This window comes from Rutidosis leptorrhynchoides, chromosome 1, assembly GCF_046630445.1.
Source record: "Rutidosis leptorrhynchoides isolate AG116_Rl617_1_P2 chromosome 1, CSIRO_AGI_Rlap_v1, whole genome shotgun sequence".
NCBI lineage: Eukaryota > Viridiplantae > Streptophyta > Magnoliopsida > Asterales > Asteraceae > Rutidosis > Rutidosis leptorrhynchoides.
Window position 1 is genome coordinate 31,082,370 of NC_092333.1, and position 10,596 is coordinate 31,092,965.

General features: G+C 34.3%; 1 non-coding gene across 1 annotated transcript; it reads right to left on the reverse strand.

Moving 5' to 3' along the window:
• Positions 1–8,038: 8,038 nt before the first annotated feature.
• LOC139886866 (small nucleolar RNA R71) lies at positions 8,039–8,145 on the reverse strand. The gene has a single exon (XR_011772727.1). It is a non-coding gene; the product is annotated as a small nucleolar RNA R71 (small nucleolar RNA).
• Between the last annotated feature and the right edge of the window lie 2,451 nt (positions 8,146–10,596).

Below are 10,596 nucleotides of genomic sequence, written 5' to 3' on the forward strand. Positions count from 1 at the left end.
ACCAACGTGTACGCTTCTCAAATAGCATACGTTCGTTAAAAAGCTAGTGCTCTAGCTCAGACGGGGATATCAAGCCCTATGGATCCATATACTACAACTCGCGCCCACCAGTTCTTATAACCGACAGTTACTAGTTACCAAAGCTAAGGGATTTTCGGTTCAAACTCAGTGTAGAATTTAATATGTACTTGTATCCATTGCGTTTAAAATAAAGTGCATGTATTCTCAGCCCAAAAATATAGATTGCAAAAGCAATTAAAAAGGGAGCAAATGAAACTCACCTTAGCAGCACATAAAGTTGTTCATCGTAATGTGACCGAAACTCGGAATATCAAATAATCGTAGATCTCAACCTAGAGAACATATGTTGGTCAATAAATGTCTATCAAGCTAGGTTAGGTCAAAGTGTATCACAATCCTAATGCTCGAGATCGACATACAAAAGTTATCCAAAGTCGTTTCAAAAAGTCAATTTTGACAATAGTTCAACAAACGAGACATACCTTATATAAGGATTCATTTACTCGGTTGGTAATAGTTAAAAGTTCACTTTATCAATCTTGTAAACAAGTTGTTTAAATCTTAATTGCAGATTCAAAAGCAATTTCAATTAACGTCAATCATAATTCAGTTGATCATATCTTTTAATCCGTTCATCGAAACTATTCGATATCTAAATGAAAAGTTATTGATTTTTCGCCAGCTTTCCAAAAACATGTATATCATATACCTTTTACCAGTAGTATATGTATTTAATTAGTGATTCATTATAAACTGTTTAACGACGAAATTTAGTATACAAGCATGCATAAACATATATACACGAGCACTAGACGTGGATACACTATTAATTTATAAAAGATAAAATATAAATGCTTACGTATCAATATTGTGATTCAATATTTCAGAAAAGTACGTAGACGCAACGAAGATGATAAACACTAGTTTGACTTACGAGCAATACCCTCGAACAATACCCATAACCTCCTTAGTAGTAACCCATAGTTTCCTTAGCTATCCCGCTTGAAAACCCATTTTGAAAGTGACACGCTCATGACCTCGTCGTAGTATTTTAAGTGATATAATTAATAATAATAATAATACTATTAATAATAATAAAATAAATAATAATAATCTTAATAATAATAATAATAATAATAATAATAATAATAATAATAATAATAATAATAATAATAATAATAATAATAATAATAATAATATAAATAAATAAATAACTTATGGAGTAATATATGTGTAAATAAACTCAAGCAGAAACTGGCTTTTTATAGGCAACTTTTTGGAATCTGATGCCCATGCGATCGCATGGGTTTTTAGTGTATTTTCCATGCGATCGCATGGCCGCCTGATCCAGCTCAAAATTTTTTTGTTTTGTTGTTTGTCGACATATTATTATATAATATATATAATATATATAATTTAAATAATTAATTATATATTATATTAAATTCATGTGCATAGTTGACTTGTAATTTTTGTTCCGATGACTCGTACGTTGTCACTCGACTTCTGTCCCGGTTCCGGTTTTTCGAACGCATTTTTGTACGGTTAGAAAACTCGCAATTTACGTTTTGTGACTCGTACCTTTGTCAAAATATAGTCTTAAATTATCAATAAACTATATCATTCAAAGTGTATCTTAAACTTTCGAGTGTTTTGGTCATTTACTTCTATAAATCATTGTCTCGCTATTTGTTAATATATATATAATAACAAATCGTTTTATGACCAAGTTAATATATATTTTCAACATTCATAAACACGTTTTAAATATACGTTGCAAGTTATTCATATAATTAATATTTCAACTTATCATATATATTCAAATAAATATTTAAGCCAATAAGTTTAATGTACGGTATCAAACAATTAATACATATGTATCTATATACATATAATGTACGGTATCAAGTTATAGTATATATATATGTATCTATATACATATAATTGTTCGCGAATCATCAAGAATAACCGAAAGGTATTTGAATATATGAAAGTAGTTCAAAAATTTTGAGATTCAGTTTTACAGACTTTGCTTATCATGTCGGAAATGTTAATCATACAAAGATTAAGTTTAAATTTGGTCAGAAATTTCCGGGTCATCACAGAACCTACTCGTTAAAGAAATTTCGTCCCGAAATTTGAGTGAGGTCATCATGACTAACAATAAAAATGTTTTCATGATGTATATGTGTTGATAAATATAGTTTTATCACCGTTGAATAATATGGATAAAACAATCCGATTATTCGAAGCGTATGAGAGAAGTTATCGTAAAAGAGCGAAATGAAGAATAGAGATTCGTCTTAACTCTTGACATATTAACGATTGATTTCCGTAATTTAAGGAATAGAAAATCTTCATAATCTAAATAAGATTTGATTCTTCGGAAATTAAGGAGATTAAGATCTTCTTTAATTAAATGTGTAATCTGCGTCGATTGCTATATCTGATATTTTACTATAAATTGACCTCTTCCGTTTCATTTGTTTTCACCACTCCTATAAACTTCTTCCTTATTTCATACTTTCAAAAGATTGTGAAAATGCTTCATCCAGTTCTGATTCTTGATATACTCCTAACTTTCATATCTGTCATTCTTCTTTTTCATCTACCACCAGAGGAAGTTATTTTCTTCTACCACTACCTTGGGGTTATAGTATTTTTCATTCTCCCGTGTCTTTATATTGCTATACGCATTGATATACCCGGTTTGTAATATATGTGTTGTTGTCAGGCTTTATATTTTTCCCTTATATTTAGGAGCTCTATTCTTTCATTTTTCCTTCCCGACTTCAAGTCAAGCGAATAATGGTCCAGAATTCATAGGTATGGAGTTTTGGATGAACATAGTTAATGTTCTGAGAAGGTAATCGTAATGGCACGATCTTGATTTATCAAATTACCAGAATATCTGGAAAGATAGAACTATCAAGAAGATATGTTCTTAATATGTTTGGAGATTGGTAGAATGTAAGAGTCGTATAACATGGCACATGATGACGGTATGGACTGTGAATCATCATGTTTCATTAGAAACTCAGCATGACTTACTGTAATATAATCACGTTGATCAAGTGTCATTATATTATACTAACTCATGCTTCAGCTCCCAACACCACTTCAAAAATATTCATATTTTAAACACGAAGGTTTCAGAATTTAGAAACTAAAATAGTTTCTTTTATGATGTTACACAGATATCGCAAGGAGAAAATTGATTTCCGATAAGAATGATTATGGAATTATCTCCAGAAATATGGAGGATATTTATAATGAAAGATACGATGATATCTTAGAATTTCTAATATAAGAGGATGATGAAGAATATTGTCCGCAAGGGTTTAGATTCGGAAGCAAGGTATTCGTTAATGGCTTCAGCAGATACTGAATCATTTGGATTCTTTGAAGGCAGGTTTATTCTTTGTGATTTGTCCACAGCCTCCTTCATACTTTGCTCAATCCGTTTTTCAGTACCAAACTTTATCTTTTTCTGTGCTATTCCAACACAATACTCTTTATCATCAAACTTTTGACTGTTAAGGTCGTTTACAGTTTTTGCTGCTTCATCAGCATTTTTCAAGATTCAGAGTATTAATTCGTAGACTGGTTGCTTTTCAGATTTTCAGAATGAAAGCTCATAATTCTAAGAGATGAATGTTATATATATATACATATGATGTTCTAGTACAGTTTTGAAGTCAAAGTATAGATTTGAAAGATGTAGGAATCTAAGAGTGATGATATCGGTTATATCTTGACTTGGATTCTGATATGTTAAAATCAGAATATGTAATTGAATTTGATGAGTATGGTTGTTTTGATTTCTATGAAAGAGTATATCTTGATGTGAAAGTAGTGAGTATAGTTGATGATTTGTTGAATCAGAATCGAAGAATGTAACATATTATTTGTGAATTTATATATCTCTCGGGTATTACCTACCCGTTAAAATATTCTCACCATTAACAGTTTGTACAACAGAATTTTCTTAGTTACAATCTTTATGAGAATATACCTACATATATATTTTCTTTAGATGTAATCATGGATTTAATGAGTTAACATAATATTAATCTCATCTGGTTTTCAACTAGGACTAGAATATATAATCTCTAAAACTTTTAGAAACTACATATTCTCTGCAGAATATTTCTTCGATGAAGTTATGAATCAATACTTCATCGTTTGTTGTTGTTGGTATTCCTTGGTATCTATGGTGCGTATGACGTTGATGTTCGAGGTACAGATTGTGATGTTGAGGTGTGGGATGTGGATGTTGTTGTTGGTGGTGGTGATGGTACTGTTTGTGTTGCTGATGGTGGTACTGTTGCTGTCGGTACTGCTGTTGGTGCTTGTATCCTTTGCACCACATTCTCCAAAGCCACTACCCGAGCACGAAGCTCGTTGACTTCTTCTATTACACCGGGGTGATTTTCGGTTCGAACGAGTGGACGAATAAGATCTAGAATTTGAGATAATATATAATCATGACGAGACACTCTGGAAATGAGAGAGAAAATGGTGTCTCGAATAGGTTCGCCGGTAAGTGCTTCAGGTTCTTCGCCAAGGGGTAATGTGGTGGATGGAAGGGATCACCTTATTCTTGTCTCCAATAAGTGAGCAGGCTACGAACCCATCCCCAATTCATCCAGAATAGGTGATGGCTGATTGGTTGATCCATTTCGGTTACACTGTCTTCGGAATTCAGGTGAATATCCATATCGGAATAGCTGTCAGAGTTTAAGGAATTTGAACTTGATACGTGATCCATCTTGTATAATTAGAGGGATGATTTTTTTATATGAAATAGATTATAGAATTTAGATTGGTACTCTTCAACACATAATTTACATATGTATATATAATACCAAAATCCCGTAAATTACGGAGAAATTTTCGGAAGATGTCAGGAAAAGTTTACAGTAACAGATATGCTAAGATATGAATTTTTGTCTATACACTATTTATGCAATAAATGCAGGAAAACGTGTCTAGACTTAAGAATGATAAGCATATAATTTTCGATAAGAAATGATAAGCAAAACTTTTAACATGCAGACACGGTCGAAGTCCAGACTTACTAATGTATCTTAACAACTATTAGTTAGACACACTCATGCAAGACCTGGTTCACTAGGACCAACGCTCTGATACCAACTGTGACGATCGCTCCAAATCCACTTTGGACGAATACATCATTCATTGATTTCATAGTGAGGTTTTGACCTCTATATGATACGTTTTGTAAACATTGCATTCCTTTAAAAAGGCACACCATAAATGAATATATAAATCCAAGGTTTTTGACGTCTGATGATTTCTTCGTATAGACAATTACCGTATATAATAGTTTACAATACTACATCCGTTGACAATGCAGTAAAATAAGATACACGGTGATGATTTTGTGAATGCAAAGTTTTCTAGAATAAATCATGTATGACTCCATGCACATAGCTTGTATAACGTATAAGCAAACAGCGGAAGACTTCTAGGGAACCTGAGAATAAACATGCTAACAAGTGTCAACACAAAGGTTGGTGTGTTCATAGTTTTAGTGTTTCGCATAATCTGTATATAAAGGTGGACCACAAGATTTCAGTTGTTTCATCCAGAAATGTTTATCAAAATATTCTACAAGATTGAGCACCCTGGTAACTAAACTTAACGTATATATAATTTGTACCCTTTGTATAATCATCTTAATAATACAAGCAAACCAATGTGTACGCTTCTCAAATAGCATACGTCCGTTAAAAGGCTAGTGCTCTAGCTCGGACGGGGATATCAAGCCCTATGGATCCATATACTACTACTCGCGCCCACCAGTTCTTATAACCGACAGTTACTAGTTACCAAAGCTAAGGGATTTTCGGTTCAAACTCAGTGTAGAATTTAGTATGTACTTGTATCCATTGCGTTTAAAATAAAGTGCATGTATTCTCAGCCCAAAAATATATATTGCAAAAGCAATTAAAAAGGGAGCAAATGAAACTCACCTTAGCAGCACATAAAGTTGTTCATTGTAATGTGACCGAAACTCGGAATATCAAATAATTGTAGATCTCAACCTAGAGAACATATGTTGGTCAATAAATGTCTATCAAGCTAGGTCAGGTCATAGTGTATCACAATCCTAATGCTCGAGATCGACATACAAAAGTTATCCAAAGTCATTTCAAAAAGTCAATTTTGACAATAGTTCAACAAACGAGACGTACCTTATATAAGGATTCATTTACTCGGTTGGTAATAGTTAAAAGTTCACTTTATCAATCTTGTAAACAAGTTGTTTAAATCTTAATTGCAGATTCAAAAGCAATTTCAATTAACGTCAATCATAATTCAGTTGATCATATCTTTTAATCCGTTCATCGAAACTATTCGATATCTAAATGAAAAGTTATTGATTTTTCGCCAGTTTTCCAAAAACATGTATATCATATACCTTTTACCAGTAGTATATGTATTTAATTAGTGATTCATTATAAACTGTTTAACGACGAAATTTAGTATACAAGCATGCATAAACATATATACTCGAGCACTAGACATGGATACACTATTAATTTATAAAAGATAAAATATAAATGCTTACGTATCAATATTGTGATTCAATATTTCAGAAAAGTACGTAGACGCAACGAAGATGATAAACACTAGTTTGACTTACGAGCAATACCCTCGAACAATACCCATAACCTCCTTAGTAGTAACCCATAGTTTCCTTAGCTCTATCCTGCTTGAAAACCCATTTTGAAAGTGACACGCTCATGACCTCGTCGTAGTATTTTAAGTGATATAATTAATAATAATAATAATACTATTAATAATAATAAAATAAATAATAATAATCTTAATAATAATAATAATAATAATAATAATAATAATAATAATAATAATAATAATAATTTAAATAAATAAATAACTTATAGAGTAATATATGTGTAAATAAACTCGAGCAGAAACTGGCTTTTTATAGGCAACTTTTTGGAATCTGATGCCCATGCGATCGCATGGGTTTTTAGTGTATTTCCCATGCGATCACATGGCCGCCTGATCCAGCTCAAAATGTTTTTGTTTTCTTGTTTGTCGACATATTATTATATAATATATATAATATATATAATTTAAATAATTAATTATATATTATATTAAATTCATGTGCATAGTTGACTTGTAATTTTCGTTCCGATGACTCGTACGTTGTCACTCGACTTATGTCCCGGTTCCGGTTTTTCGAACGCATTTTCGTACGCTTAGAAAACTTGCAATTTACGTTTTGTGACTCGTACCTTTGACAAAATATAGTCTTAAATTATCAATAAACTATATCATTCAAAGTGCATCTTAAACTTTCGAGTGTTTTGGTCATTTACTTCTATAAATCATTGTCTCGCTATTTGTTAATATATATATAATAACAAATCATTTTATGACCAAGTTAATATATATTTTCAACATTCATAAACACGTTTTAAATATACGTGGCAAGTTATTCATATAATTAATATTTCAACTTATCATATATATTCAAATAAATATTTAAACCAATAAGTTTAATGTACGGTATCAAACAATTAATACATTGTTACGTTTTCAAGTTATAGTATATATATATGTATCTATATACATATAATTGTTCGCGAATCGTAATGAATAACCGAAAGGTATTTGAATATATGAAAGTAGTTCAAAAATTTTGAGATTCAGTTTTACAGACTTTGCTTATCATGTCGGAAATGTTAATCATACAAAGATTAAGTTTAAATTTGGTCAGAAATTTCCGGGTCATCACACGATCCTAATTCTCACCTTAATAAATTCATATCTCTTTCGAACTCCTACAAACAGCCAGGGATAGGATAAGATATAGTCCGGCTATACTTGTTCCCCTATTCTCTCACTCATCATGCTCAAACTTGGTTTGAAGGACTGGAAAAAGATTCCATCACGTCATGGACGGAGATGGCGACTAAATTCCTAAATAAAATATTTCCCTCCTTCTAAACAAACCAAACTGAAGAATGACATCATTAACTTCAAACAAAGTTATGATGAATCTCTTTACACTGCATGGGAGCGTTTCAAAACCCTGCTGAAGAAATGCCCTAATCACCAGTTAGAACGGTCAGCCCAAATCTGTACCTTCTACAATGGTCTTACGATAAATCATAGGACGACGATCGATGCAGCAGCTCAAGGGAATCTGATGAACCAAACCACAGATGAAGCATGAGAATTGCTCGAGAACATGACGATGCATCATCATGACTGGAACAGTGGTGAAACAACTTCATCATCTGCCCCACTCTCTGCACTTAACAATCAAACGGAGACCATCAAATCCCTCACCAATAAGATGGAATCTCTTGCAAAGCAACTCGGAGAATTGAAGACGCAACCACAGCAGGTTAACCAAGCTCAGGCTTGGGTTAATTGTACCAACCCGCAACCCACTGAAGACTATCAAGTTGAGTACAAAAACCCTGATGGTTCAGTCTGTTACGTTCAATACCCAGCTCGTCCACCAAATCCCGGATTTAATCAACTACCAAGGGTTAATCAATTTCAGCGAAGCAATCAACCTTTCCGCTATCACTATCCACCTTATCTAGCCCAACAATCTCAATTGACCTACGATCAACCACTTCCACTCACTGGTCCCCCAGTTGAGGAAAATTCCCCTACCACCTAGATTACAAAAGCAACTAACCCCACTCTCGGAGCTGATGATCAGTTAACTCAGTTCATCCAAGGACAACAATAGTTAAATCAGAGAACTGCAACCAGACAAGATCAGACGGAGATACTAATGAGAAATCAATTGGCTCTGCTTAAAAGTTTGGAAACGCAGCTCAGACAGTTATCACAACGCCTTGAAACCCGACCGCAGGGAAGATTGCCAAGTAATACTTTCCAGAATCCCCACATAGAAGAAGCAAAGCAAATGGATTCCGTAATCCCAGAGGAAGAACCACGGAGAAGGTCAACTAGGCTCAAGAACAAATCAACATATACTCAGAAGCTGACCCCTGAAACTCCAGTTCGCGTACCTTATCCTGGAAGGCTACAAGAAGAACCATCCAAGCTTGATTCCTTCAAACTAGATGGCAGATTCCTAGACACTATGTCCAAAGTTTCCAACTAGAAGAGATACATCCGAAGGCTTCTATCTACAAAGGAGAGGATACCAGACTCTAACAAAATTCCACTAAGTGAAGAATGCTCTGCATTACTCAGAAACTCTCTACCACCAAAGCTAGGAGATACGGGTCGATTCGTTTTCCCGTGTCCAATCTACCAATCTGGAACCATTCATGCGTTAGCAGATTTAGGAGCAAGTATCAACCTAATCCCCTACTCTCTCTACAAGAGATTAGAGTTAGGAGACTTGTCACCAACCAAAATGACAATCCAACTTGCCGATCATACAATTCGATATCCTAAGGGCATAGTTGAGAACGTCTTGGTGAAAGTCGAGAAATTCTTGTATCCTACGGATTTCGTAGTAATGGATATTAAGGAAGACCTACACACCCCAGTAGTGTTAGGAAGACCTTTCATGAATACGGCTAGGACTGTCATTGATGTGTACAATCAAACCATGATCTTACGATCACATGGGGAGAGCGTTACCTTCAAAATTGACTGACCAACCGATCTTTCTGGACAGGCAGAGATGTTTGCTATTTCCACCAGACGGATCACTTCCGATGATGAGTCGTCACCACCAGCCAACGATATCGAGATGGGTGTCTGTAAACGACCCATAAATAGAAGAAGAGGGTCCCAGCGAAGAAATAGAGGAAGAGGAGGAATCTGAAGAGGAAGAGGAGATGGAAGATGTAAAAGAAACTGCGACAACACCCATTCCAAGCACTGAGCGTCATGAAGAAATAATGAGGCTTGAAACGGCAGATCACAGTTTAATCATTCGCTTCAAAAAGAAGACCGACAAGGCTGAGGTTAAGGATATAGAAATTGATCATGTAAGTATCAAAGTGGAGAATCAGAATACTGAAGAAACCTGTTCATCAGACGCATCCTCAGAGGAACCAGATACCGATGATGACGAGGAAGAGCATCACGAAGACATTCTGACTAACTCACACTCTCCAACCGAAGTAGATCAAGGGGAGCCGGACTCTTCTTCAGATCGAATTCCGGTTATATCCACACATTCAGACATGATTACCTTCATCAATGATACCGATGAATTTGAAGACATTCTCGAAGCCATCCGAAAGTCAACCATTGATTTTTTGCTACGCTTAACAGAACGAATCATGGCTATCAGAGAAGAGCACCACCTCTATCTCTGAAGAGAAGACAATGATGTTGAAATCCTAGAAGAACACATTCAAGACTTTATCAATTCTCTTCACAATCATATCTATCACGAAGAAAGGCAACGAGAGCATAATTCAGTGGTTCACACTATTCTCGAGACAAGATTTTGTCGAGATCATAAGATCATTTACTCTAAGGTTTATAACACCTTAGCCGGATCTGCACTTCTGTTCTCACGAAACGAACGAGCACTACTGACTCTCATCCGGAAGCATATGGATC